Source organism: Triticum urartu, chromosome 4, assembly GCF_003073215.2.
Source record: "Triticum urartu cultivar G1812 chromosome 4, Tu2.1, whole genome shotgun sequence".
NCBI lineage: Eukaryota > Viridiplantae > Streptophyta > Magnoliopsida > Poales > Poaceae > Triticum > Triticum urartu.
The window spans coordinates 191119039-191146656 of NC_053025.1; positions in this window are offsets into that span (position 1 = coordinate 191119039).

Below are 27618 nucleotides of genomic sequence, written 5' to 3' on the forward strand. Positions count from 1 at the left end.
CACAGCCTAGCTCGATGAACCCAAGGGACAAGAGACACAACAATTTATCCTGGTTTGGGCCACCTTGCGGTGTAATACCCTACTCCAGCTTTGTGGTGGATTGCCTCGAGGGGCTGAGGATGAACTACTACAGTGGATGAACAGCCTCAGCAGGGGAGGTGTTCTTGAGCTCGATGAGCTGGTCGGTGTGAGGATGGTCTGAATGATCCAATCCCTCTCTCTGGTGGTGGCTAGGTCCTATTTATAGTGGCCTTGGTCCTCCTCCCAAATGTAGGCGGGAAGGGATCCCACAACGGCTAATTTTGAAGGGAGACAACTAGTACAAGTTATCCTAACAAAAGTAGTCTTCGCCTGCAAAAGGCTCTGGTGGTGAGGCTGTCGTGGGCTCTGCGATGACCTCCGTCCTATCATCCTGGCGGTCTTGGTCTTGTCACACCAATATGGAAACCTTTGTCTGATTCCTCGGGACTCCGCACCCGCGCTTGCTCCCTTGGCACCAAGGAGGAAACTGATATGCTGCGCCCGCTGGTGCCCGCCTGGCCTTGGTCGTCATGGCTCATGTCATGTGAACCTCGCGAGGTGCACCTTGCCTTGATATCTCCGCTCATCGGGAGGCAGCCTAGTGAGGCCGCCCCCTAGGGACGTCTTGGTGTCGTCCACCTCACGAGGCTTGGCCTCATGAGGGTCTTGTGTTGTTGCTACTGAAACTGGGCCGCACCAGGCCACTGGTGGATCCACGCCATGGGCCACAGGCAGGCAAGTCTAGGTACCCCTGTTCCCAGGACGCCAACAGTAGCCCCCGGGCCCAAGACGTGCTCGAGCTTGGCTTTGAGGTGAAGCCAAGGGGCAAGGGCGGAGCGCCGCAGGCCCCAACCGCCTGCGGCCTTGGTCGATGTGTGGTGATTGATGGGACGTGGGCGCCTCCGCTTCCCCATGCTGCCTCGGCAACCGTTCCTGGCTGCCAAAAGGGGTTAGTTCTTGCTGCAGAGCTTTCATTGCTGCAGAGCTACTGCAGATCCCCTTATCCAACTTGCCCAGAGAGCCCCAGATCTGCCGAAATTCTCCCCCAAGCCGGTAGTCGATGGCCACCGACAAGGCGAAGTCCGCACGCTCGCTTTCCTGGTTTGAGCCCGCCTTGAGCGTGCCTACCGTCACGAAGAAGAACCTCGCCGCTGCACTCCTGGTGATGGCAGATGGCAGCAACGAGGGGGAGAGACGGTGCTCCGGGCCGGCTCCTCCAAGCCGGAGACCATGGACGACACCTTCTATCCTTTCTTCTTACACAATGTCTTCGCGGGGCTGGTCCCCCCTTCTCCGGCTTCTTCTACGCCGTCCTTCGCCATTACAATCTCCACACCCTTCATCTTCATCCCAACTCCATCCTTCTTTTGTCGATCTTTGCCTTCTACTATGAGGCATTTGTGGGAGTGATGTCGCTTGTGGCGCTGCTTCGCCATTTCTTCTACCTCCGGATCAAGGTAGGCCCATGCTCAGGGTGTGCCAACTTTGTGGCACCAATGGCAGCAATGCGATCTCGCGAGCCGGGAAAAAGGTAGAAGATTTCAAGAATAAGTGGGTCCTCATGGGTGCCTCGCGCTCTTTCCCTCGGCTGGCGCTGCCGACTGGGAAGTTAGTGCCTCATGAGGGATGGAATCATGAGAAGCTCAATGATCCCCGGGTGGAGCAGTTGATGGAGAGGATGGTGGCTGACCTGAGGCCTAACGACCCGAAGGCGGAGACACTGACAGGGCCTATGATCGTCAGGGAATTCATGACGCAGCGCCTGGCTCCGCTCCAGGCATGCTCGCGCCCCATGTGGGAGACCGCAGGCGAGGGTGGCGTACTCCGCTTGCGGCCGGACGATCTGCCCGAGGAGGAGTTGAACAAGGTCCTGCGCCTCCTGGTCGGGAAGGACCAGGGTTGCCTGTCGGACACCCATCTGCCGCTGTACCGTCGCCCTGATGGGGCGAAGATCACCACTGCTATGCCGGTCTTCAACGAGCGCGGGCTTGTTCCGCCGGCGCCCACCAGTCCTCCCGGCTCCCCGGTGGTGGTGGCTTCCGGAGAGTCCAGCGAGGATGGGGGGTCGAACTCGGAGGAGACTGAGGAAGGCGCAGGGCAGGTCCCCCCCGTGCCAACCGGGCCCCCTCCTCATTCTCTCTGACGATGATGGCGACGCAGGCGAGCACCCTGCTCGGGAACCCCCGCATGGCGCCGGGGTCACCAGAAGATCCAGGGGTACCCCTCCAAAGAAGCTGGCGCCGGGGGCCTCGAAGAAGAGCTGGTCGGCGTTGATTTCTTGAGGAGGCGCCTCCGACTTGCCGCTGGCCGGTGCTGACGCAGGCCCGGGCGCCACGCCCTTGTCTGCCCCTGGGGCTCGTGCGCCCGTGCCCCAGCTTGCAAAGACTAAGGGCATGGTGCTTCTGAAGAGGGCGAGAGACTACGTCGTCGTGGATCAGTAAGTGCCCTGCCTTGATATCCCTTCCTTGCTCTTGTTGTGTTATCTTAATGTCCCTCCTTTGGAATGGCTAGGCCTACGCCGGTGGTGAAGAAGAAGAAGGAGACGACTGTGGTCCTTGTAGCTCAGCAGCCCACCATGGCCACACCGCCCCCCGCACGGACGGGCGGTGGTGACCCTCGTGCTCCTGTGGCAGGGTTCTCCTTGCGAGACTCGGGGGCCCAGCCTTAGGTGGAAATGGTCTCCATGGCCGGGTCGGCTTTGGAGGTGCTTGCCCTCAGGTCGCCTGCTGAGGTCCCAAAGGCTCCGGAGCCCCCGGCCCCTGCTGCCGCCACTAACTTGCCAATCCTGACATCGGTGCCATTTTCTGCTTCGTCTGGTACTCTGGAGGAGGCTTTCTCTATGCTGACCCAACTTCGCCACGATCTTCAAGGCGCCGATCATCACCTGGCGTCCGGCCGCCTAGAGCTAATCTCGGGGTGGCTGCGATCCGACGCGTCCGTCAGGGCGGCATGGAGCCATGCCTTGGCGGCCTCTGAGGAAGGTAAGAAGGCCGGCCTGGCTACGGCCGCCCGCGATGTGGCGTTGGGGGATGCCAAGGCTGCCAAGGAGCGCTGTCGGGTGGCGAATGCCGAGCTGGAGACCCTGCGCAAGGAGCGCGGTACCGAGGCTCGTCAGCACGTGGCACAGGAGGAGGAGTTGAAGGATCGTGAAGACGCGATCGCTGGCCGTGACACCGAGCTGGAGCAGTCAGCGTGGGAGCAGGCCATAGAGCGGGGTCACCTGGAGAAACTGAAGAAGCCGGTGGAGGAGGAGAAGGTCGGTGTCGGTGTCAAAACCGGCGGATCTCGGGTAGGGGGTCCCGAACTATGCGTCTAAGGCGGATGGTAACAGGAGGCAGGGGACACAATGTTTTACCTAGGTTCGGGCCCTCTTGATGGAGGTAAAACCCTACGTCCTGCTTGATTAATATTGATGATATGGGTAGTACAAGAGTAGATCTACCACGAGATCGGAGAGGCTAAACCCTAGAAGCTAGCCTATGGTATGATTGTATGCTGTCCTACTGACTAAAACTCTCTGGTTTATATAGACACCAGAGAGGTTAGGGTTACACAAGGTCGGTTACAAAGGAGAAGATACACATATCCGTATTGCCTAGCTTGCCTTCCACGCCAAGTAGAGGCCCATCCAGATACGAGACGAAGTCTTCAATCTTGTATCTTCATAGTCTAACAGTCTGGCCAATGGAGATAGTCCGGCTGTCCGGAGACCCCCTAATCCAGGAATCCCACAGTAGCCCCTAAACCAGGCTTTCAATGACGATGAGTCCGATGCGCAGTATTGTCTTCGGCATTGCAAGGCGGGTTCCTCCTCCAAATACATCACGGAAGAATTTGAATATAAGGATAGTGTCCGACCCTACAAAATAAGTTCCACATACTACCGTAGAGAGAATAATATTTCCACAAATCCAATTTGCTGACTTGTCTTGGCAACACGACATTACGTCACGGCCCGGTGATTTATTCAAACCGTTTCTTTTAACTAGCCCCGCACATAACGCAAGGCAGTTTTTTGACACGTCTCGTCAAAGCAAAGATCATGTCCCCTTATCACGGGATTCTCATCAATACGGGCGTGGGTAACCCAACCGCGTCTAGGCAAGTCCCAAATGGCCACGGAGAGGACGCTTGGTATTCACCCTCTTTATAAAGGGCCAAGACTTTCACTTTTTTCCCTCCCGTGCTCAATCGAATCCTTCCCCCGCCTTGAGTTCTAACACCCAAAGCCCAGGTCAGGTGCTCTGGATCTTCAACCATGTCCGGATCCAGCCTTCAAGGCCGATGGATGCCCTCCTCCGTTACGGAAGAAGATATTAAGAAGTTGAGGGAGGACAGATATCTGACCGCCGAAGTTTCGCACCGGCTGCCTGCCCGAGGGCAGGTCGTCCCTACTCCTGAACCCAACGAAAACGTCGTGTTCATCTCCCACTTCCTCCGAGGTTTAGGCCTCGCTCTGGATCCCTTCGTAAGGGGTTTGATGTTTTACTACGGGCTAGACTTCCACGATCTAGCCCTGGACTCCATTCTTCACATCTCGGCATTTATTGTCATGTGTGAGGCCTTCCTCCGCATTACCCCTCACTTCGGCCTGTGGCTCAAGACCTTCGATGTGAAGCCGAAGACAATCGAGGAGCAGCACACAGCATGAAGCGGAGCATTAATAAGAAAGATTGCGGGAGCTCCGTGGCGAAAAGGTTCCTTTCCTGAGGTGTCCGGATTATGGCAACAGGAGTGGTTTTACATCACAGCTCCCAGAAGTGCCAAGTGGGTGGCTCCCCCCGCTTTCCGCTCGGGCCCCCCCACCACAACTGATGTCATGGATTAGCAGAGGGCTGAGCTGGGGTCTAGCCAAGGACGTGCCTATACTGCAAAGCCGCATTCAAGATCTCTTCGAGGGAGATTTTAATTTGGTTATGGTAATGCAAGTCATGCTGGTTCGTCGAGTCCAGCCTTGCAAACGTCGGCCCCTTCGCTTGTGGGAGTTCAACCCAGAAGGACCGCGCGCTATTCAAAGTTTCCTCGGCCTGACGCACGAGGAGATGTCCAAGTCATTCTTCGGACCTGAAACAGAGTGTCCGGACACTACCGAGGACGTGGGCCTGAGTAGCAACCGCGCCGCCGAACAAGTAAGTAATCCTCTAGCCGAACACACCATCTTTTATTTACCATGACGTCATTTCTGAGAAATCGCCCTTTGACCAAGACTGGCTAACAAAGGCGAAGATGATTTGGTGTTCGGCCCCCCTCCCTGAGGGTTTGGAAAATCCGGTACTGGAAAAGATGCTCGAGCTCGCACCTTGCCCGGAGCCCTCGAAGGAAGACTCGGGGGGGATAATATGGGCGAAAGCGGGCCCCCATCGCTGCCAGTTCCCACCGAGGGAATGAGTGCCTCCATAAGGGAGGATAACCAAGGAGAAGATTCTGACCTTCTCTCACTACGGGGGAGGAAGAGGACTGCCTCAGAGGATCCAGAAACCGAGACCTCCAAACGGGAGAAAAGGTCTCCAACAGAGGGTCCTGCCTCGGGGGGTGCTCTTGCCGCACAAAGTCCACGCAGGGATCAGCCCTCCCGCGAGTTGTAAGTGATCAAAAAAATACTTTAATAGTGAAGGTATACTACCTTTCCTTTGAGAAAAATGACCGAAGCATATATCTTGCAATTCAGATCTTAGCCCTTCTCAACTGAGCTTGTCTTTGGGGGATCTTCTTCCGGAGATGATGGAGAGCGAAACGCCTCCCCCGGACTCCCCTGCTCAAGAAGCAGGCGACCTCAAAGTGTCGTCACGGAGGGCCTCTCCGGATCCGGTGAGGCCAGAAGATAATCCCATAGTCACTCGAAGTCCCCAGCGTCCGGCTCTCGAAGAGAGCAAACTAAAGAGTCCGGCACCATCTAGTCTGCGGTCAGACGTTCTGAGGGAGCTGTTGGAGCGAGCGGCCATCTCAGAAGAACACTGTACGTTGATGGGTACGGTGATGGAAAGAATTTCGTCCGCTGAAAGCGGATTACATGAAGCCTTTATGAGTCTACTGACGGGCTTTGAGGTACGTGAAATGACATACTTGTTGATAGTACCGCACATGTTAGGTGTGCCCTGTGTAGATAGTAGCCCCTGAGACTCTGGTTGTCGTCGAGAATGGCGGCTAACAGAGGATCATAGTCCCAGGTGATAACCCGACTGCCTTTATGTGCAGGTGGTGGAAGCTCCGGTGGCTAGCCGGACTAATGAGTTTGCCGAACTAAAGCGGCAATTGGATGCGGCAGATGCCGACATCGAGCTTGTTAACAAACGGCTTGACGAGTCACAGGGTAAGTAATGTTTTCTGGTGAATGTCACATAATAAGAGCAGCATGATGCCAGTATCTTTAGTATGTTGTGACTGCAGATGGAGCTGCCACCGTGGAGACCCTTTGGGCGGAACTTGCCCGAGCCAAGGAACAAGCAAGAGTTAGTAATGTGGCTGCTTTGAAGGTGGCCGAAGAGTTAAGAGCCGAGAAGGCCGTGCATTGCGAAAGCAAAGAGAAGATGGCCAAGATGGCCATAGAATTAAAAGACACTGCCGACCGTTGCTGGTTCCTTGAAGAAGAGAACCGAGTGAAGGCAGCGGACCTTGAAAAGGCCACGGTGGTAACCAAAGACACTCGCTCTGCTATGAGGGCGAAGAAGGAGGAGCTGCACGAAGCTGGGGATATTGCGGCTGGGAAGCCCTTTCTGCTACAGAGGAAGTTAGGAGATCCGCGGTATGCCCCTCTGGATCGGCTGTGGAGTTCAGCAGACGCATATATGGACTTGGCGGCAAGCGCTGTTGATGCGGTCGAATACTTCCGAGATCAGACAGATCATGGAGTGGACAAGCTGTTCTGGTCGCAATTTAACGTTCCAGAGCGTCTGCTTCCCTTGAATGATCAGCTAGCCGAATGGGCCGAACTTAATAGGTTGTCCGGACTTGCCATGAGGTCCATCGTAGATAATTTGTGGCCGGAGAAGCCGAAGCCGAACAACTATTTTAGCTTGGTGCAGTAGTTCCTTGGTGCGGTGCCGCGCATCAATGCGATGAAGAGGTCGGTGTGCATAGAAGGCTCGCGGATGGCCTTTGCCCGTGTCAAGGCATACTGGGCCGAGATGGATGCTGCCACTGTTGTGGCGCAAGGTTCGGCCCTAGGACGAGTAGCTGCCGAGCACTATTTTGAAGAGGTTCTTGAGGGTGCTCGTTTGATAGAGTCCAAGTGCTCGAAGAATATTATGTTTGAGTGACATGTATTCCCATTGTAAACACAATGTTTTTATGAAATGTAGTAAGGCTGTATTTATACTTTTGCCGGAAAGTAATATGATGCCTCCTGTGCGGCCGTTTATGTATATATGTATATAACCTGAAAGATTGCAGTCATCGGCTTCAACCCCCACGCATATAATGCGGGGGTGCTCGCAAAAAACGCGTGTTCACACTTAACCCAACGTCTTGGTCCTATTAAGGAGGTGATAGGGCAGTGAACGAGGCAACCGGACTATGATGCTTTAACACTTTCACTTAGCCATAGGAGTTTGACGGTGGGGCTACTATATAGCCCCTGGTGGCTCCGCACTCTCCCAAACTCGGGGTGCGTATATGCCTGGCCGGGAAACGGCCCTTCGTTAAAGCGGAGGAATTCTAACATTTTGATAGGTCATCGAGTGGTTGACCAGTCTCGCGCTATATCATGCCAGTCAGTTTTCGGCTTTCTCTACGGAGGTGCTCGTCCGGACGAACCAGGGCACAATCGTAGTAGTTCTCCTGGTGCTGCCTTAGCCGATAGAACAGAATGTAAGGCACCAAAAAATAGGAGCCAGGCAAACCCAACATTTGACCAAAGACATGATTCAGAGCTGATGCATATAAGGCCAAACTCGCGACGCCGAACACTCCCTAAGGTATTCGGTCTTTATGGTATAAACCAGGCCTAAATAGTGCCCTTTGTAAAAAGCCCCTTGTGTCCGGGTACGTGCGTTATTCTAACGTGGCCACATGCCAAGACGTCAGCATCCTTCTCAATTGTACTGAGAATCCGAGGGATGTATATCAACAAGAGACAGTAAAAAAGGTTTACGTAGGGTCTTAATCTAAAAAGAATCCTTGGAGTGGGTCCCTGCTGCACGTCTGCGCCTGTGTCTCTGTTGTGCCGTATCCTGGATGGGTGTAGCACGATGGTCATCTGTAAAAGAGAGGAACTTAGGTGAAAAATTGTCGTGCAAAAAGGTAGTTTTTAAAGAAACCATGTATAATTAAAGATGAGTAAAAATTGCCACTTGTCTGCGCACGTTGAGCCCCTTGTATTTGTAATAGGGGTGTGGCCATCAATCCGGTATGAATTACATATAGCTGAGCCGGACTCGTCTAACCGTGTCCGTGGTCTCGACGACCTATCAAATCTTTTAGTTAGTGAGGCCGTTTTTAGTGTGCAGCTGCCAAGGCAGTCGCACTCTCTTCGGCACGCAAATATCGCTCAATATTTCCATTCACTGTAATGATGCCACGTGGACCGGGCATCTTGAGCGTGAGGGAAGCGTAATGTGGTATTGCATTAAAGCGAGCGAAAGCTTCACGTCCAAGTAGTGCTTGATAGCCACTTTGGGATGGAGCAATGTGGAAGGTTAAATGTTCGCTACGGAAGTTATCAGGGAAGCCGAATATAACCTTTAGTAGCAGGGAACCCGTGCAGTGAGCCCCTGGGCCTGGCGTTACTCCTTTAAAGGTAGTGTTGCTATGGCAAATTTTTGTTGGGTCTATCCCCATTTCGCGGATTGTATCCTGGTATATCAGGTTTAGACTGTTGCCACCGTCCATCAGGACTCGTGTGAAGTGGTATCCATCAATTATTGGGTCCAATACCAGGGCAGCCCATCCTGCACGCCGGATACTTGCTGAGTAATCACGATGGTCGAAAGTGACCGGTTGAGACGACCAGTGGCAGGACTCCGCGGTGATAGGCCCTTGGGCATATTTTTCTGGGAGTGCCGCTTTGTTTCTCCCCTTGATCACGTATAACACGTTGACTGTTTTGACTTCTGGTGGAAACTTCTTTTGTTCCCCAGTGTCTTGCTTGAGAGGATCATCCTCGTCTTCGCTTGGTGTATCCTCCCCCTTGTGTACGGCGTTGAGCTTGCCGGATTGCTTGAAGACCCAACATTCTCTGTGGGTATGATTAGCGGGTTTGCTAGGGGTGCTATGGATCTGACATACTTGGTCCAGAATTTTGTTTAGGCTGGACAGTTCGTCTCTGGTGCCTTTAGGGGGCGGCTTTTGCTGACCTAGCCGAGAGCTTCTGAATCCGGCGTTTACTGCCGTGCTCTTCGTGCTGTCTTCTTTATTCCGTCATTTGTTATTGTTGTTGCGCCGTGATTTCCCGTTTCCATCTTTAACTTTGGATGTACTTGGGTCGCTGATGCTGCATCTGGCTAGCCAGCTATCCTCACCCGCGCAAAAGCGGGTCATGAGGCTTGTTAATGCTGCCATTGTTCTCGGCTTTTCTTGGCCGAGGTGTCTGGCAAGCCATTCGTCATGGGCTCTATGCTTAAAACCTGCCAAGGCTTCGGCGTCCGGACAATCGACTATTTGGTTCTTTTTAGTAAGAAACTTGTTCCAAAATTTTCGGGCGGACTCTCCGGGCTGTTGAGTTATATGACTCAAATCGTCCGCATACGGAGGTCGGACGTAAGTCCCCTAAAAATTTGCCCGAAAAGCATCTTCGAGCTCCTACCAGTTTCCAATGGAACTTTCGGGGAGGCTCTTAAGCCAGTGCCGAGCTGGCCCTTTGAGTTTGAGGGGTAAATACTTAATGGCGTGGAGATCATCTCCTCGAGCCATATGGATATGGAGGATATAATCCTCAATCCAGACACCAGGGTCCGTTGTTCCGTCGTATGCCTCTATATTTACGGGTTTGAATCCCTCTGGAAATTCATGATCCAGCACCTCATCGGTGAAACATAGGGGGTGTGCGGCACCCCTGTATCCGGGTGTACCGCGTTCTTCAGATGTTTGTTGTGCTGCGTTGTATGCTGGAGCGCGCTTACGTGGTCCATAGATGGATCTGGTTGTGCCACCCTTTTGATGCGAGTCCTTGCGTGGATCGCGTATTGGCTTATGTGCGGCGTTGTTTGCCGCTCTATGTTGGCCGTGAGGTCGCCTATCCGGCCAGATGGCTGTTTTGATTTTTGGTTATGGGGGGTCTAGGGCCTCCTCATCGAATTCAGGTAGCAACTTCCGCTTCGGGTAGCTCTTGGTAGGGCGATTACCGCCGTACTTCGCTGCTGTGTTGAGTACTTTGTTCCATCTGATTTGGAGTGTGTTTTGCGCAGCCTTAAGCCTTTGCTTCTGCTTTTTTAGACTCCTCACGGTGGCAACGAGCCTTTGATGGGCATTCTGTTGCTCTGGGTGTCTGTCCGGTGTGACATCATCTGGACTATGATCTTTTACAGAGTCGGGTTGTTCGGCTTGATTCTCCGTGTTGCCGTGGTCCGGAAATGGTTACCCTGCTCTAACGCTGGGTCCGTATGATCGTTGTTTCTACCGAGGCGGGATTTGGGGCGGCGCTTACGCCGCCGTTTTGACTGCTTCTCGAGGGAACAACCCTTCGTTGCGTCCTTCCGTTCCTCGTCGTCGTTTTCCTTTGGTGTGTCCACCATGTATACGTCATGTGGTGAAGTGGGCGTCCAGTGCCCTATGGGAGTGGTTCCTGTTTGTCTCCTTCATCGTCGTGCATACCGTCGATGTCTTCGGAGTCGAAGTCGAGCATGTCGGTTAAGTCATCGACAGTGGCTACTAAGTGGGTGGTGGGTGGGCCGCGAATTTCTTCGTCGTCCGCATCCCAGTCCTGCCGGACATAGTTCGGCCAGGATCCTCCTCATAAGGAGAGAGACCTTAATGAGTTCAGTATGTCGCCAAAGGGCGAGTGCTGAAAAATATCTGCGGAGGTAAACTCCATGATCGGCGCCCAATCGAATTCGATAGGAATGGGCGCAGGCGGTTCGAAGTCCGTGGCCGGAGAAGGATCCGGCAGTTTAACAACACGGCTCTCGTGCAAGGTAAGGTTGATGTTTGGCTCGATCGCCGCTGAGGGTAAGGCCTCCGTAGCGGGGTCTATCCACCCGTCCATGGATGGCGCGACTGGCTCCGAATTGAGGGTCGGAGCGGCTGCCTGTGCGATCTCCTGAACACTGTCCGATGGTAGAGCTAAATCGTACTCATCGTGACCGCGTGACGCACAAGGCAGAGGCTTGAATCCATCGAAGATCAAGTCTCCACGGATATCGGCCGTGTAGTTTAAGCATCCAAACCTGACCTAGGGGCCAGGGGCGTAACTTTCAATCTGCTCTAGATGGCCAAGCGAATTGGCCCGCAGTGCAAAGCCGCCAAACACAAAAATCTGTCCGGGGAGAAAAGTCTCACCCTGGACTGCATCGCCATCGATGATAGTAGGAGCCATCAAGCCTAACGTCAACGACACAGAGGAACTCTCAATGAAAGCACCAATGTCGGTGTCAAAACCGGCGGATCTCGGGTAGGGGGTCCCAAACTGTGCGTCTAAGGCGGATGGTAATAGGAGGCAGGGGACACAATGTTTTACCCAGGTTCGGGCCCTCTTGATGGAGGTAAAACCCTACGTCCTGCTTGATTAATATTGATGATATGGGTAGTAGAAGAGTAGATCTACCATGAGATCGGAGAGGCTAAACCCTAGAAGCTAGCCTATGGTATGATTGTATGTTGTCCTACGGACTAAAACTCTTCGGTTTATATAGACACCAGAGAGGTTAGGGTTACACAAGGTTAGTTACAAAGGAGAAGATACACATATCCGTATTGCTTAGCTTGCCTTCCACGCCAAGTAGAGTCCCATCCGGACACGAGACGAAGTCTTCAATCTTGTATCTTCATAGTCTAATAGTCCGACCAATGGAGATAGTCCGGTTGTCCGGAGACCCCCTAATCCAGGACTCCCATAGTCGGGTTGGAGTCCAAGGCGAAAATCCTTGCCAGCGATCGTGCCGCCTTTGACTCTCTTGAGAATAGGTCTTGCAAAGCACTGCAAGATCTCTATGGGAGGGGGTTGAAGAAGCCATTGGTGACTGATGAGGAAGGCCCTGCCGAGCTACTCCCTTAGCTTGTCAAGGCGCTTGAGGGCGTTGCTGACGGAGTCAGCCCCATGGTGGAGGGGGAAGCCCGTGCGCTCTCCGCTTCAGTCATGACGCGCGTCTTCACCCACCTCCATCTTCGCGACCCCAGCACCGACTGCGGAGCCCTTCTTGAGCTTGTGGACGAGGTGCACTGCACCGCCGCCGCCGAAGCCGTGAAGGACCAAGTGGATGCTATGCTGCGGAAGTTCCTCGCCATCGACCCTGCGCCCTCGATTGACGGCACCGCCGAACCTACGGCCACAGCTGACAGTACAAGCGACGGCGCTATTGTCGATGAAGGGGCACTCCTCACGGGTGGTGGCAGCACCCAAGGCTGAAGCAGGGGCTCACAGGCAGCGCCTCCCTCCATTTTCATTTCCTGCAACATGCACCGTGCCTCGTGGAGGCGTTAAAACTTTATGTGTCTGTGCTTTTAAGAGACAACATTTTTTGTAATAATGTGCTAGGATTTTGCGATTTCCTTCCCGCTTGCTTGATGTTCTACGTCGGCAGGGCCCGATCCCACGAATACCTTAGCCGCTGTTGGGTCGTCCGGATCACCAGGACGAGTCCAAGGGGTGAGGGGCTACGTGATCAGTTAGGCTCCTGAGTCGCGATGCTCAGGAGTCCCCCTTGACGAGCAAATGGCCCGTGGGAAGGAGATGCGAGAGTAGGTCTTAGCGTTTTGCGTTGGCAGGGCCCGACCCTGCGCATACCTCAGCCGCCGTTGGGTCGTCCGGATCACCGGGACGAGACCAAGGGGTGAGGGGCTACGTGGCCAGTTAGACTCCTGAGTCACGATGCTCAGGAGTCCCCCTTGACGTACAAACAGACCTCCATACATTTTCTCACCGAGGTCCCGCTTGGGAGGGGGGCGCGACGACCAGGTCTGAGGGACCTGGCAGGGTGGCGTACGCTAGGCGTGACCTAAGCGTAGGCCCCGTTCCCAGCCCCCTCGCGTGACTCTCTTGAGGGGAAAGTGTTGCGACGAGGCTGGACATTGAGTCTGGTGGCTCCCTGAGGTTGATGCGGCCATAGGCCCACCCTTAGTTGTTTATCCAGCACGGAGCATGGCGCTTCCGCACTTGCACGGGCATAGCCGCGCATCGACTGCCAGCGTGGAGCATGGTGCTTTCGCTGGTGCGTGGGTGAGGGCTCCCTCTGAGTGGAGCCCCCGGGGCGTGTACAGCCCCGCCCTGACACGTGACTTGCACGGCAGGGCTAGACGAGGTGTGTCTGGGCACTCGTGAGCCAGTGTGGGACTCATGAGGCCCTACCTCAAGGTGGGTTGCGCCTGAATTTGATTCTTAATAGTTGTGATGGCCCTGCGAGATGGTTAGGCAACCTGTGCCGAATGAATCTCCTGAGGTGATCACATGATAAGGCCAGACACCAACGACCCCAGGAGGTGACGTGAACAGGGCCAGCCCGCCTGACAGAGCTCAGTCATTGGGTTTATCGACGTTGCAGGGACAGAACCGAGCACAGACGCCATGTCCAATCTTCTCATGCAAAAATCCTGAAGAAATACAACCGATGCGCGGCTCCCGTGGTGGCAAGGCACTGGCTCGCGCGCCCTAGCTCATCCGCCCACCATTAGCTCATACAACAACAAGGCACCAAGGGCCATGGGAGGTAACGTACACGGGAGCTGGCCTCTTGGGTTTAGCGACGCTGCAGGGACGGACCCGAGCACAGACATCTTTCCAGTCCATAATCATGAGGCGGTCGCGGGTGGGCTTGCAAGGGCGTACGACGTTCATGGTATCGAAATACCGGACAGGCATGTAATAATCTTAAAGTAACTCACGAGAGGAAGTAAGGCTAGTCCAGATAGATGTAAGAGCGATACATGCCGCATGGACGGACCCTATGCGACCTGGGAATTATGAAGCCCGAGGGGCGCCCCCAACAAGGTAAACTAACGATGAAAAAAAGGATAGGCACCGCAGGGACATGCCCATGTGACTTGGGGATAATGCAGCCCGAGGGGCGCCCCCAACTGAATAAACTGGAAATGTCACCTAGTGTCGTTGCTGAAGAAGTGTCGAGGTAGCTGAAGATCCATGCTGAAGAGGTTGCTCCTAACGAGCCGCCAGGGTCCTGAACCTTGGGATGCTCTGGAGGCTCGGGAGGCTCATGAAGAACCGTCGCCATCTCCGCCAGGACCGCCCGGTGCCTGGCCTCCTGGGCTGCCACGATGCTTTGCAGGTGACGCTGGATGGCGACGGCCGCGTTCGGCAAGCCAAAGGGCATGCAAACGTAGCTGTGAGGTGGGCCCTCACACCGACCAACGTGCGAAGGCCAGAAGCGCTCCTGAGTTGCGGCTCTGCTGAGCCTGGGGATGTTGACGTAGACGCATAGTTCGTTCTCCTCGCCAGAACAAGGAGCCACACTAGGTGGTAGGTGGTGGTCGCCTCGCATGGCTCTTGCTTCTTGAGGCTCCTCGGTCGTCTTGGTGATGAACTCCTGAGCACCTGGCACCCTGTGCCTAGTGCCCTCGTGAGGGAAGCGTGCGATGAAGCATGCCTCCATGTGGTGCCCGAGTGTCGGTGTAAAAAAGTAGGGGCTCTCCTTTTGACCCCTTTACTTGTGCGCGGGCGGTCAGAGCCACGCGCCGTGGCCACACTTAGCAGGGCAGAGGAGGGAAGCTGGAGAGAAGCCGAAGCACCAAGGAAAACAAGACAACGCCAAGGCCGAGAGCACAAAGAGCAGAGGGACAAAGCAGGTTCCCCCGGCAAGACTCTTGCCGGGGCAGCCTCAGTGGCCCCGACAAGACCCTTGCCAGAGCAGCTCGCCCAACGCCAGCGGAGCGCACCCCCCTTGAGCCCATGGTTTCCAACACCATCAACCACATTGGGCCAGGGCTCGGGAGGCACCTCCATGGTGGCATGCAGATCTTTATGAAGACAGAGAAACACTCAGGATCATATGAAGACCAGAAGACGGCGAGCCTCGACGGGATCCTAGCCGAGGAAGTCCACAAGGCCCCCGGCAAGACCCTTGCCGGGGATGACGGCAACGCCACGGCAAGAACCTTGCCGGGCACCCGGCAAGGCCTTTGCCAAGGGCATCAGTAGGGCCACTGCCAGACCCGTACCAGCCAAGACTACCACCGCCATTCGCATGCAGCTGCCAGCCCAACCAATTGGGCAGGCACCTACGTGGCAACATACAACTTCCAGGCCAAATCAGCAGGCACCTGCGTGGCGGTGTGCGGACCTTCATGAAGGCCCTACCACCGCACCACCTCAGCTGCCTGCCTGTCTGCATGGCACTGCATGCATCGCTAGCCTGGGCGCGTGTCGAAGCGAGGAGGAGCGGCGGCGGACGGGACGGGCCTTGTTCCCATCCCCGATAAAGCTAAGGGACACCTAAGCGATGCATTAAATGCGTCTTGTCTTGTAATACTAGCAATAAGCTCGCAGTACCGTAGGCCTTTCCACCTCTTGTTTTCCACTGTGGCATCCCCTTTCGACCATAAAAGGAGGCCCATGGCGTACTAGAGGGGGATTCGGCTCTTTTGAACTACACAGCCGCCATAGCTAGTTTGAAAGCCCAAGAACACTCAATACATCCACCAAAGCAGGACTAGGGTTTTACGCATCCTCGCGGCCTGAACCTGGGTAAACGATCTTTGTGCTAACTATTAATCCTACTCTTCTCATGACCCTGTGCACCGGCAACCGTAGTAGGGATTCATGTGATCCCATAGGTGTCGTTTCCCACCGACATCTTTGGCGCGCCAGGTAGGGGGACCACTGTTGTGAGAATCTGGTCTGGCTGTTAGCCTAGCAGTTCTTCGTCGCCATGGCTCCGAAGAAGAATGCGGCCACGGCGGTCGGTTCATCGGGGGCTAGACGGCCCGTACCGGTGAGGGCGAGTAGCGGTTCGGTCGCGGACAGGACCCGAGGCGTGGCCCGCAAGCACCAACATCGCTCTGGCAGTCAGAGCCTGGCGAGCGGCGTCGTTCGTACGCAAGACGGCGGGCCACATGCCTCAAAATCCAGAGACGGAGCTGGGCCCCCAGCAGGCGGCGCAGGGCCCTCCGGGGTCACCGCCGTCCCACCCACGTGTGGCGCGACGACCTCTAGGACGCCCACTCAGGCACCCACAGTGTGCTCTTCCCATGGTGTGCACGACGAGCAGTGTCATCATGCTGGTGACCCTCAGCACCGCCGTGGGAAGAGCCCTATGCATCACCTGCGGGACGAAGGAGGCCAGCATGCCCTCCGAAGTGCTGGCGATAATGGCACGCAACCGCTGGGCCGTGGTAGAACTCCTTCTGACATGGTTAGAAGTCGAAGCGCGCCACGGTCCACGTAGCTCTCGCCACCACCCATGCCAGCAGAAGCTTTGGCGCGCGCGCGCAGCTGCTCCTTGACTTCCCACCTGTTGCCGAGAAGCTCGACGAGTGGAGAACCACCATCCGGAGCCTCATCGCCATCGCCAACAAAGACGATCCGCGACCGGCGGGGCCCTCGAGCCGGCGCTCCACCGAGCCACCACATGCCGGCGGCGAAAGAACCGGAGGTGCTGCGGTCACGGTACACTCTCCTCCTCCGCGCCAACCACCGCAGGCGTCATCCCGTCGTGACAATGCTTGCGATAACATCTCCATAGCGTTGTCCGACCCGCGGACCCACCGCGATCAGCGCCAAGTTCTTGGGGAGCGAGCCCATGAAGACACTCGAACCACCATCAAGTGCTGGCGTGATACGCGCCACCAGTCGGACAAGCGGGTAGGGCCCGCTACGGACCGCCCGGCTCCGGGAGGCTCCTGTGGCCTACCTTATGAGGTGGGTTGCCCAGCCTTCACCCGGGAGCTGCGGTAGTTCCTATGGCCGTCCCACCGCACGTTCAAGCCCGACGTCAGCGAGAAGTACAACAGCAAGACCCATCCGTCGGAGTTCCTCAGCATCTACACCATTGCCATGCAAGCCGCTCGTGAGGGAGTCCTGGACTAAGGGGTCCTCGGGCATCCGGCCTATATTATCCATGGGCCAGACTGATGGGCTGTGAAGACATGAGGGCCGAAGACTGCATCGAGTCCGGATTGGACTCTACTTAGCGTGGAAGGCAAGCTTAGCAGTCGGAGATTCCTTCTTATGTAACCGACTCCATGTAAACCCTAGATACCCTCGGTGTCTATATAAACCGAAGGGGATAGTCTGGAAAGGACACCACATATACTCATTACCATACCCACATAGGCTAGACTTCCAGGGTTTAGCCATTACGATCTCGTGGTAGATCCACTCTTGTAACACATATTCATCAATATCAATCAAGTAGGACATAGGGTTTTACCTCCGTAGAGAGGGCCCGAACCTGGGTAAACATCATGTCCCCCGTCTCCCGTTACCATCGATCCTAGACGCACAGTTCGGGACCCCCTACCCGAGATCTGCCGGTTTTGACACCGACATTGGTGCTTTCATTAAGAGTTCCATTGTGTCGTCGACAAAAGGTTTGATGGCCCCCTCAATCGTCAATAATGATGTTGTCCGATGAGGAACTTTCCTCCCCGGACAGATCCTTGTATTCGGCGTCTTCGCACTGCGGGCCAACTCGCTTGGCCATATGGAGCAGATCGACAGGCACGCCCCTGGCCATTAGGTCGGATTCGGAAGCTTGAACCACGCCACGGATATCCATGGAGACTTGATCTTCGAGGGACTGGAGCCCACGGCGATCGCTCCCCGTCATCCCGATGAACACGACGCAAATCTGTCATTGGATCACACCCAGGAGATGGTTCCTGCGGCTGCAACGACCTTAGAGCCAAAGCAGACCAAGCCATCCGAGGCCTCAGAGTCTGCAGCATTGGAGCCGCGCATGGACTCGACGCCCTATGATATTCGCTTTAACGGAACTTCGGACTCGTCTCTGGCTACAAGTTCCGGACTGTGTACACCCAGGACACCGAGCTAGATCGGTTACCGATCCTCAAGTTCAGCGCCTCTGACGTGTTCCAACACTCGCCTTTGGGTGACATGCTAAAATCTTTAAAGAATTTGTCCTTGGAAAAGGACTCGTAGCCGAACTATGTCCGGTTCAAGCTAGAGATGGATGATGAGGAATTTCGCTTCCCACCCGTGATGTCTACTACACAACCTTCTTCTTGTAGACGTTGTTGGGCCTCCAAGTGCAGAGGTTTGTAGGACAGTAGCAAATTTCCCTCAAGTGTATGACCTAAGGTTTATCAATCCGTACGAGGCATAGGATGAAGATGGTCTCTCTCAAGTAACCCTGCAACCAAATAACAAAGAGTCTCTTGTGTCCCCAACACACCCAATACAATGGTAAATTGTATAGGTGCACTAGTTCGGCGAAGAGATGGTGATACAAGTGGTATATGGATGGTAGATAAAGGTTTTTGTAATCTGAAATTATAAAAACAGCAAGGTAACTAATGATAAAAGTGAGCACAAACGGTATTGCAATGCTAGGAAACAAGGCCTAGGGTTCATACTTTCACTAGTGCAAGTTCAATCAACAATAATAACATAAGTGGATCACATAACTATCCATCAACATGCAACAAAGAGTCACTCCAAAGTCACTAATAGCGGAGAACAAACGAAGAGATTATGGTAGGGTACGAAACCACCTCAAAGTTATTCTTGCTAATCAATTAGTTGGGCTATTCCTATAAGTGTCACAAACAACCCTAGAGTTCGTACTAGAATAACACCTTAAGACACAAATCAACCAAAACCCTAATGTCACCGAGATACTCCAATTTCACCTCAGGTATCCGTGGGTATGATTATACGATATGCATCACACAATCTCAGATTCATCTATTCAACCAACACATAGAACCTCAAAGAGTGCCCCAAAGTTTCTATCGGAGAGTCAAGACGAAAACGTGTGCCAACCCCTATGCATAGATTCCCAAGGTCACGAAACCCGCAAGTTGATCACCAAAACATACATCAAGTGGATCATAGAATACCCCATTGTCACCACAGGTATCCCACGCAGGACATACATCAAGTGTTCTCAAATCCTTAAAGACTCAATCCGATAAGATAACTTCAAAGGGAAAACTCAATCCATTACAAGAGAGTAGAGGGGGAGAAACATCATAGGATCCAAATATAATAGCAAAGCTCGTGATACATCAAGATCGTATCACCTCAAGAACACGAGAGAGAGAGAGAGATCAAACACATAGGTACTAGTACATACCCTCAGCCCCGAGGGAGAACTACCCCCTCCTCGTCATGGAGAGCACCGGGATGATGAAGATGGCCACCGGAGAGGGATTCCGCCTCCAACAGGGTGCCAGAACGGGTCTAGATTGGCTTTCGGTGGCTACAGAGGCTTTTGGCGACAGAACTCCCGATCTATTGTGCTCCACAAAGTTTTTTAGGGTATATGGGTATATATGGGAGGAAGAAGTACGTCGGTGGACCTCCGGGCTGTCCACGAGGCAGGGGGCGCGCCCAGGGGGGTGGGCATGCCCCCCACCCTCGTGGGCAGCCCGGGACTCTCCTAGTCCATCTCCAATACTCCGTGGGCTTCTTCTAGTCCAAAAATAAGTTCCGTGAAGTTTCAGGTCAATTGGAGTCCGTTTGATTTTCCTTTTCCGCGATACTCTAAAACAAGGAAAAACAGAAACTGACACTGGGCTCTAGGTTAATAGGTTACTCCCAAAAATCATATAAAATAGCATATAAATGCATATAAAACATCCAAGGTTGATAATATAATATCATGGAACAATCAAAAATTATAGATACGTTGGAGACGTATCAGCATCCCCAAGCTTAATTCCCGCTCGTCCTCGAGTAGGTAAATGATAAAAACAGAATTTTTGATGTGGAATGCTACCTAACATATTTATCCATGTAATTCTCTTTATTGTGGCAAGAATATTCAGATCCATAAGATTCAAGACAAAAGTTTAATATTGACATAAAAATAATAATACTTCAAGCATACTAACTAAGCAATCATGTCTTCTCAAAATAACATGGCCAAAGGAAGTTCATCCCTACAAAATCATATAGTTTGGTCATGCTCCATTTTCGTCACACAAGAATGCTCTCATCATGCACAACCCCGATGACAAGCCAAGCAATTGTTTCATACTTTAGTAATCTCAAACTTTTTTCAACTTTCACACAATACATCAGCGTGAGCCATGCATATAGCACTATGGGTGGAATAGAATATAATGAGGGGGTTATGTGGAGAAGACAAAAAGGAGAAAGTCTCACATCGACACGGCTAATCAATGGGCTAGGGAGATGCCCATCAATTGATGTCAATGCAAGGAGTAGGGATTGCCATGCAACGGGTGCACTAGAGCTATAAAGGTATGAAAGCTCAACAAAAGAAACTAAGTGGGTGTGCATCCAACTTGCTTGCTCAGGAAGACCTAGGGAATTTGAGGAAGCCCATTGTTGGAATATACAAGCCAAGTTCTATAATGAAAATTTCCCACTAGTATATTAAACTGACAAAACAAGAGACCCTCTAACATGAAGATCATGGTGCTACTTTGAAGCACAAGTGTGGTAAAAGGATAGTAGCATTGTCACTTTTGTATTTTTTATTTTTTTATTTGGCCTTTCCTTTTTTTGGCCTTTCCTTTTTTTGGCCTTTCTTTTTTTATTTGGCCTTTCTTTTTTTGGGGGGTACAATGCTCTATGAATGATGATCATCACACTTCTATTTATTTACAACTCAATGATTACAACTCGATACTAGAACAAAGTATGACTCTATATGAATGCCTCCGGCGGTGTATCGGGATTGCGATGAATCAAGTGTGACATGTATGAAAAATTATGAACGGTGGCTTTGCCACAAATAAGATGTCAACTACATGATCATGCAAAGCAATATGACAATGATGACGCGTGTCATAATAAACGGAACGGTGGAAAGTTGCATGGCAATATATCTCGGAATGGCTATGGAAATGCCATAATGGGTAGGTATGGTGGCTGTTTTGAGGAAGATATAAGGAGGTTTATGTGTGACAGAGTGTATCGTATCACGGGGTTTGGATGCACCAACGAAGTTTGCACCAACTCTCAATGTGAGAAAGGGCAATGCACGGTACCGAAGAGGCTATCAATGATGGAAGGGTAAGAGTGTGTATAATCCATGGACTCAACATTAGTCATAAAGAACTCACATACTTATTGAAAAAATCTACAAGTCATCAAAAACCAAGTATTACGTTCATGCTCCTAGGGGGGTAGATTGGTAGGAAAAGACCATCGCTCGTCCCCGACCGCCACTCATAAGGAAGACAATCAAATAACACCTCATGTTTCAAATTTGTTACACAACGTTTACCATACGTGCATGCTACGGGACTTGCAAACTTCAATACAAGTATTTCTCAAATTCACAACTACTCAACTAGCACAACTTTAATATCACTATCTCCATATCTCAAAACAATCATCAAGTATCAAACTTCTCTTAGTATTCAATGCACTCTATATGAAAGTTTTTATTATACCCATCTTGGATGCCCATCATATTAGGACTAGTTTCATAACCAAATAAAATTACCATGTTGTTCTAAAGACTCTAAAAATAATATAAGTGAAGCATGAGAGTTCATCTATTTCTTCAAAATAAAACCACCACCTTGCTCTAAAAAGATATAAGTGAAGCACTAGAGCAAATGACAAACTACTCCGAAAGATATAAGTGAAGATCAATGAGTAGTCGAATAATTATGCAACTATATGAAGACTCTCTAACATTTAAGAATTTCAGATATTGGTATTTTATTCAAACATCAAGCAAAACTAAATAAAATAAAATTAAGCTCCAAGCAAAACACATATCATGTGGTGAATAAAAATATAGCTCCAAGTAAAGTTACCGATGAACGAAGATGAAAGAGGGGATGCCTTCCGGGGCATCCCCAAGCTTAGGCTCTTGGTTGTCCTTGAATATTACCTTGGGGTGCCTTGGGCATCCCCAAGCTTAGGCTCTTGCCACTCCTTATTCCATAGTCCATCAAATCTTTACCCAAAACTTGAAAACTTCACAACACAAAACTTAACAGAAAACTCGTAAGCTCCATTAGCGAAAGAAAACAAAACACCACTTCAAGGTACTGTAATTAACTCATTATTTATTTATATTGGTGTTAAACCTACTGTATTCCAACTTCTCTATGGTTTATAAACTCTTTTACTAGCCATAGATTCATCAAAATAAGTAAACAACACATGAAAAACAGAATCTGTCAAAAACAGAACAGTCTGTAGTAATATGGATCAAATGTATACTTATAGAACTCATAAAATTCTAAAATAAATTGGTGGAACTGAGGAATTTGTTTATTAATCATCTGCAAAAATAATTAACTAAATAGCACTGTCCAATAAAAAATGGCAGCAATTCTCGTGAGCTCTAAAGTTTCTGTTTTTTACAGCAAGATCAAAAAGACTTTCCCCAAGTCTTCCCAATGGTTCTACTTGACACAAACACTAATTAAAAGCAAAAACACAACAAAAACAGAGGCTAGATAAATTATTTATTACTAAACAGGAGCAAAAAGCAAGGAATAAAATTTGGTTTCCTCCCAACAAGCGCTATCGTTTAACGCCCCTAGCTAGGCATGATGATTTCAATGATGCTCACATAAAAGATAAGAATTGAAATATAAAGAGAGCATCATGAAGAATATGAATAGAACATTTAAATCTAACCCGCTTCCTATGCATAGGGATTTTGTGAGCAAACAATTTATGGGAACAATAATCAACTAGCATAGGAGGGCAAAACAAGCATAACTACAAAACTTTAAGCACATAGAGAGGAAACTTGATATTATTGCAATTCCTACAAGCATATGGTCCTGCCTCATAATAACTTTCAGTAGAATCATGAATGAATTCAACAATATAACCAGCACCTAAAGCATTCTTTTCATGATCTACAAGCATAGAAATTTTATTACTCTCCACACAAGCAAAATTCTTCTCATCAATAATAGTGGGAGCAAACTCAACAAAATAATTATCATGTGAGGCATAATCCAATTGAAAACTAAAATCACGATGACAAGTTTCATGGTTATCATTATTATTTATAGCATACAAGTCATCACAATAATCATCATAGATAGCAACTTTGTTCTCATAATCAATTGGAACCTCTTCCGGAATAGTGGAATCATTACTAAATAAAGTCATGACCTCTCCGAAACCACTTTCATCAACATAATCATCATAAATAGGAGTCATGCTATCATCATAATAAATTTGCACATCAAAACTTGGGAGACTAAAAATATCATCTTCATTAAACATAACTTCCCCAAGCTTGTGGCTTTGCATATCATTAGCATCATGGATATTCAAGGAATTCATACTAACAACATTGCAATCATGCTCATCATTCAAATATTTAGTGCCAAACATTTTAATGCATTCTTCTTCTAACACTTTGGCACAATTTTCCTTTCCATCATACTCATGAAAGATATTAAAAAGATGAAGCGTATGAGGCAAACTCAATTCCATAATTTTTTTGTAGTTTTCTTTTATAAACTAAACTAGTGCTAAAACAAGAAACTAAAAGATTCGATTGCAAGATCTAAAGATATACCTTCAAGCGCTAACCTCCCCGGCAATGGCGCCAGAAAAGAGCTTGATGTCTACTACACAACCTTCTTCTTGTAGACATTGTTGGGCCTCCAAGTGCAGAGGTTTGTAGGACAGTAGCAAATTTCCCTCAAGTGGATGACCTAAGGTTTATCAATCCGTAGGAGGCATAGGATGAAGATGGTCTCTCTCAAGCAACCCTGCAACCAAATAACAAAGAGTCTCTTGTGCCCCCAACACACCCAATACAATGTTAAATTGTATATGTGCACTAGTTCGGCGAAGAGATGGTGATACAAGTGGTATATGGATGGTAGATAAAGGTTTTTGTAATCTGAAATTATAAAAACAGCAAGGTAACTAATGATAAAAGTGAGAACAAATGGTATTGCAATGCTAGGAAACAAGGCCTAGGGTTCATACTTTCACTACTGCAAGTTCTCTCAACAATAAAACATAATTGGATCACATAACTATCCCTCAACATGCAACAAAGAGTCACTCCAAAGTCACTAATAGCGGAGAACAAACGAAGAGATTATGGTAGGGTACGAAACCACCTCAAAGTTATTCTTGCCAATCAATTAGTTGGGCTATTCCTATAAGTGTCACAAACAACCCTAGAGTTCGTACTAGAATAACACCTTAAGACACAAATCAACCAAAACCCTAATGTCACATAGATACTCCAATTTCACCTCAGGTATCCGTGGGTATGATTATACGATATGCATCACACAATCTCAGATTCATCTATTCAACCAACACATAGAACCTCAAAGAGTGCCCCAAAGTTTCTACCGGAGAGTCAAGACGAAAATGTGTGCCAACCCCTATGCATAGCTTCCCAATGTCACGGAACCCACAAGTTCATCACCAAAACATACATCAAGTGGATCATAGAATACCTGTCGGATTTCGGGTTCCGCAGACCCTTGAGGTTTGAACACTGGGGTGCGCACGGAGATCTCTCGCCTACCGATCTACGTTCGATCCTCTCATGCGACCTAAGATGAAAATGATGAACAACACAAGAGACACGAGGTTTATACTGGTTCGGGCCACCGTTGTGGTGTAATACCCTACTCCAGTGTGTGGTGTGGTGGATTGCCTCTGGGGATGAAGATGGACAGTACAAGGGAAGAACAGCCTCGCGAGAGGTGTTCTTGAGCTGGTGCGATGAACTACTAGGGTGAGTTCAGTAGCCTCTCTCTCTCTCTGTCTGCCGGGGTTCTACCTGTTGGGGAACGCAGTATTTTCAAAAAAAATTCCTACGCACACGCAAGATCATGGTGATGCATAGCAACGAGAGGGGAGAGTATGATCTACGTACCCTTGTAGATCGCAACGGAAGCGTTGATACAACGTAGAGGAAGTAGTCATACGTCTTCTTCCCGATCCGACCGATCCAAGCACCGTTACTCTGGCACCTCCGAGTTCTTAGCACACGTACAGCTCGATGACGCTCCCCGGGCTCCGATCCAGCAAAGCTTCGGGGATGAGTTCCGTCAGCACAACGGCGTGGTGATGATGATGATGTTCCACCGACGCAGGGCTTCGCCTAAGAACTACAACGATATGACCGAGGTGGAATATGGTGGCAGGGGGCACTGCACACGGCCAAGGAACGATCATGAGGATCAACTTGTGTGTTCTAGGGTGCCCCCTGCCTCCGTATATAAAGGATCCAAGGGGGGGTGGTGCGCCGGCCTAGAGAACGGCGCAGGAGGAGTCCTACTCCTACCGGGAGTAGGACTCCCCTCCCCGTTCCTTGTCCAACTAGGAGAGGTGGAGGGAGAATAGGAAAGGGGGGCGCCGCCCCTCCCTCCTTGTCCAATTCGGACTAGGGGGAGAGGGGGCGCGCGGCCTGCCCTGGCAGCCCCTTCCTCTTCTCCACATTAGGCCCATAAGGCCCATTAACCCCCCGGGGGGTTCCGGTAACCCCTCCGGCACTCCGGTTTTATCCGAAACTTCTCCGGAACCCTTCCGGTGTCCGAATATAGTCATCCAATATATCAATCTTTATGTCCCGACCATTTCGAGACTCCTCATCATGTCCGTGATCACATCCGGGACTCCGAACTAACTTCGGTACATCAAAATGCATAAACTCATAATAACTATCATCGTAACTTTAAGCGTGCGGACCCTACGGTTCGAGAACAATGTAGACATGACCGAGACACGTCTCCGGTCAATAACCAATAGCGGGACCTGGATGCCCGTATTGGCTCCTACATATTCTACGAAGATCTTTATCGGTCAGACCGCATAACAACATACGTTGTTCCTTTTGTCATCGGTATGTTACTTGCCCGAGATTCGATCGTTGGTATCCAATACTTAGTTCAATCTCGTTACCGGCAAGTCTCTTTACTCGTTCCGTAATACATCATCTCACAACTAACATATTAGTTGTAATGCTTGCAAGGCTTATGTGATGTGCATTACCGAGAGGGCCCAGAGATACCTCTCCGACAATCGGAGTGACAAATCCTAATCTCGAAATACGCCAACCCAACATGTAACTTTGGAGACACCTGTAATGCTCCTTTATAATCACCCAGTTACGTTGTGATGTTTGGTAGCACCCAAAGTGTTCCTCCGGCAAACGGGAGTTGCATAATCTCATAGTCATAGGAACATGTATAAGTCATGAAGAAAGCAATAGCAACATACTAAACGATCGAATGCTAAGCTAATGGAATGGGTCATGTCAATCAGATCATTCAACTAATGATGTGACCTTGTTAATCAAATAACAACTCTTTGTTCATGGTTAGGAAACATAAGCATCTTTGATTAACGAGCTAGTCAAGTAGAGGCATACTAGTGACACTCTGTTTGTCTATGTATTCACACATGTATTATGTTTCCGGTTAATACAATTCTAGCATGAATAATAAACATTTATCATGATATAAGGAAATAAATAATAACTTTATTATTGCCTCTAGGGCATATTTCCTTCACTACCAGATTTCTAGATGTCTCTCTACTCTGTGTTGGCTAGCTCTATTTATAGAGGCCCTGGGCCTCTCCCCGAATAATTGAGCAGGAAGGGCGCCAACAATTGGCCATTTTGAAGGGGAACATGTAGTACAAGTTATCCTGACCAAAGGTGGTCTTCAGCTGCCAAAAGCACTGGTGATGACGCCGTCTTGGGCTCCACAGTGACCCCCATCCTGCCGCTCTGCTGGTCTTGGTCTCGTTGCACCGGAATGGCAACCTTTGCCTGATGCCTTGGCCTGTGCTTGCCCCCTTTGCACGAAAGGGGAAACAAGGACCCTGCGCAGGCCGGCGCCCGCCTGGCGCCCGCCTGGCCTTAATCGTCATGGCTTGCATCATGGGATCCTCGCGAGGTACCCTTGCATTGATCTCTCCGCCTCCTCGTAAGCCTGCCTGATGAGGCCGCTCTTGAGGAAGCTTCCTGTCGTCCGCCCCGCGAGGCTTGGCCCCTCGCGAGGGTCTTGAGCTTGGGCTGATGAAGACAGGCCGCGCTGGGCCCCCACTTGAGCCACGCCGCAGGCCACAGGCAGGCAAGTCTGGGGACCCCCATTCCCAGAATGCCGATAGTAGCCCCGGGCCCAAGGCGCGCGCGGGCTTGGCTTAGCAGAGAAGCGAAGGGGCAAGCACGAAGCGCCGCGGGCCCTAACAGCCTGCGGCCTTGGGCGCCGCGTGGCGGTTGATTGGGCGTGGGCGTCTGCGCTTCCCCACGACGCCTTGCTACGCGCCCGGCTAAGCGGACCCGTAGTTGCACATAGTTTTTCCTTCTTTGGCTGCCTGCTCGCCTCCTACCTTTCCTTCTTCTTCGAGCTCCAACCTCCGCCGCCAATCCGGCTCGA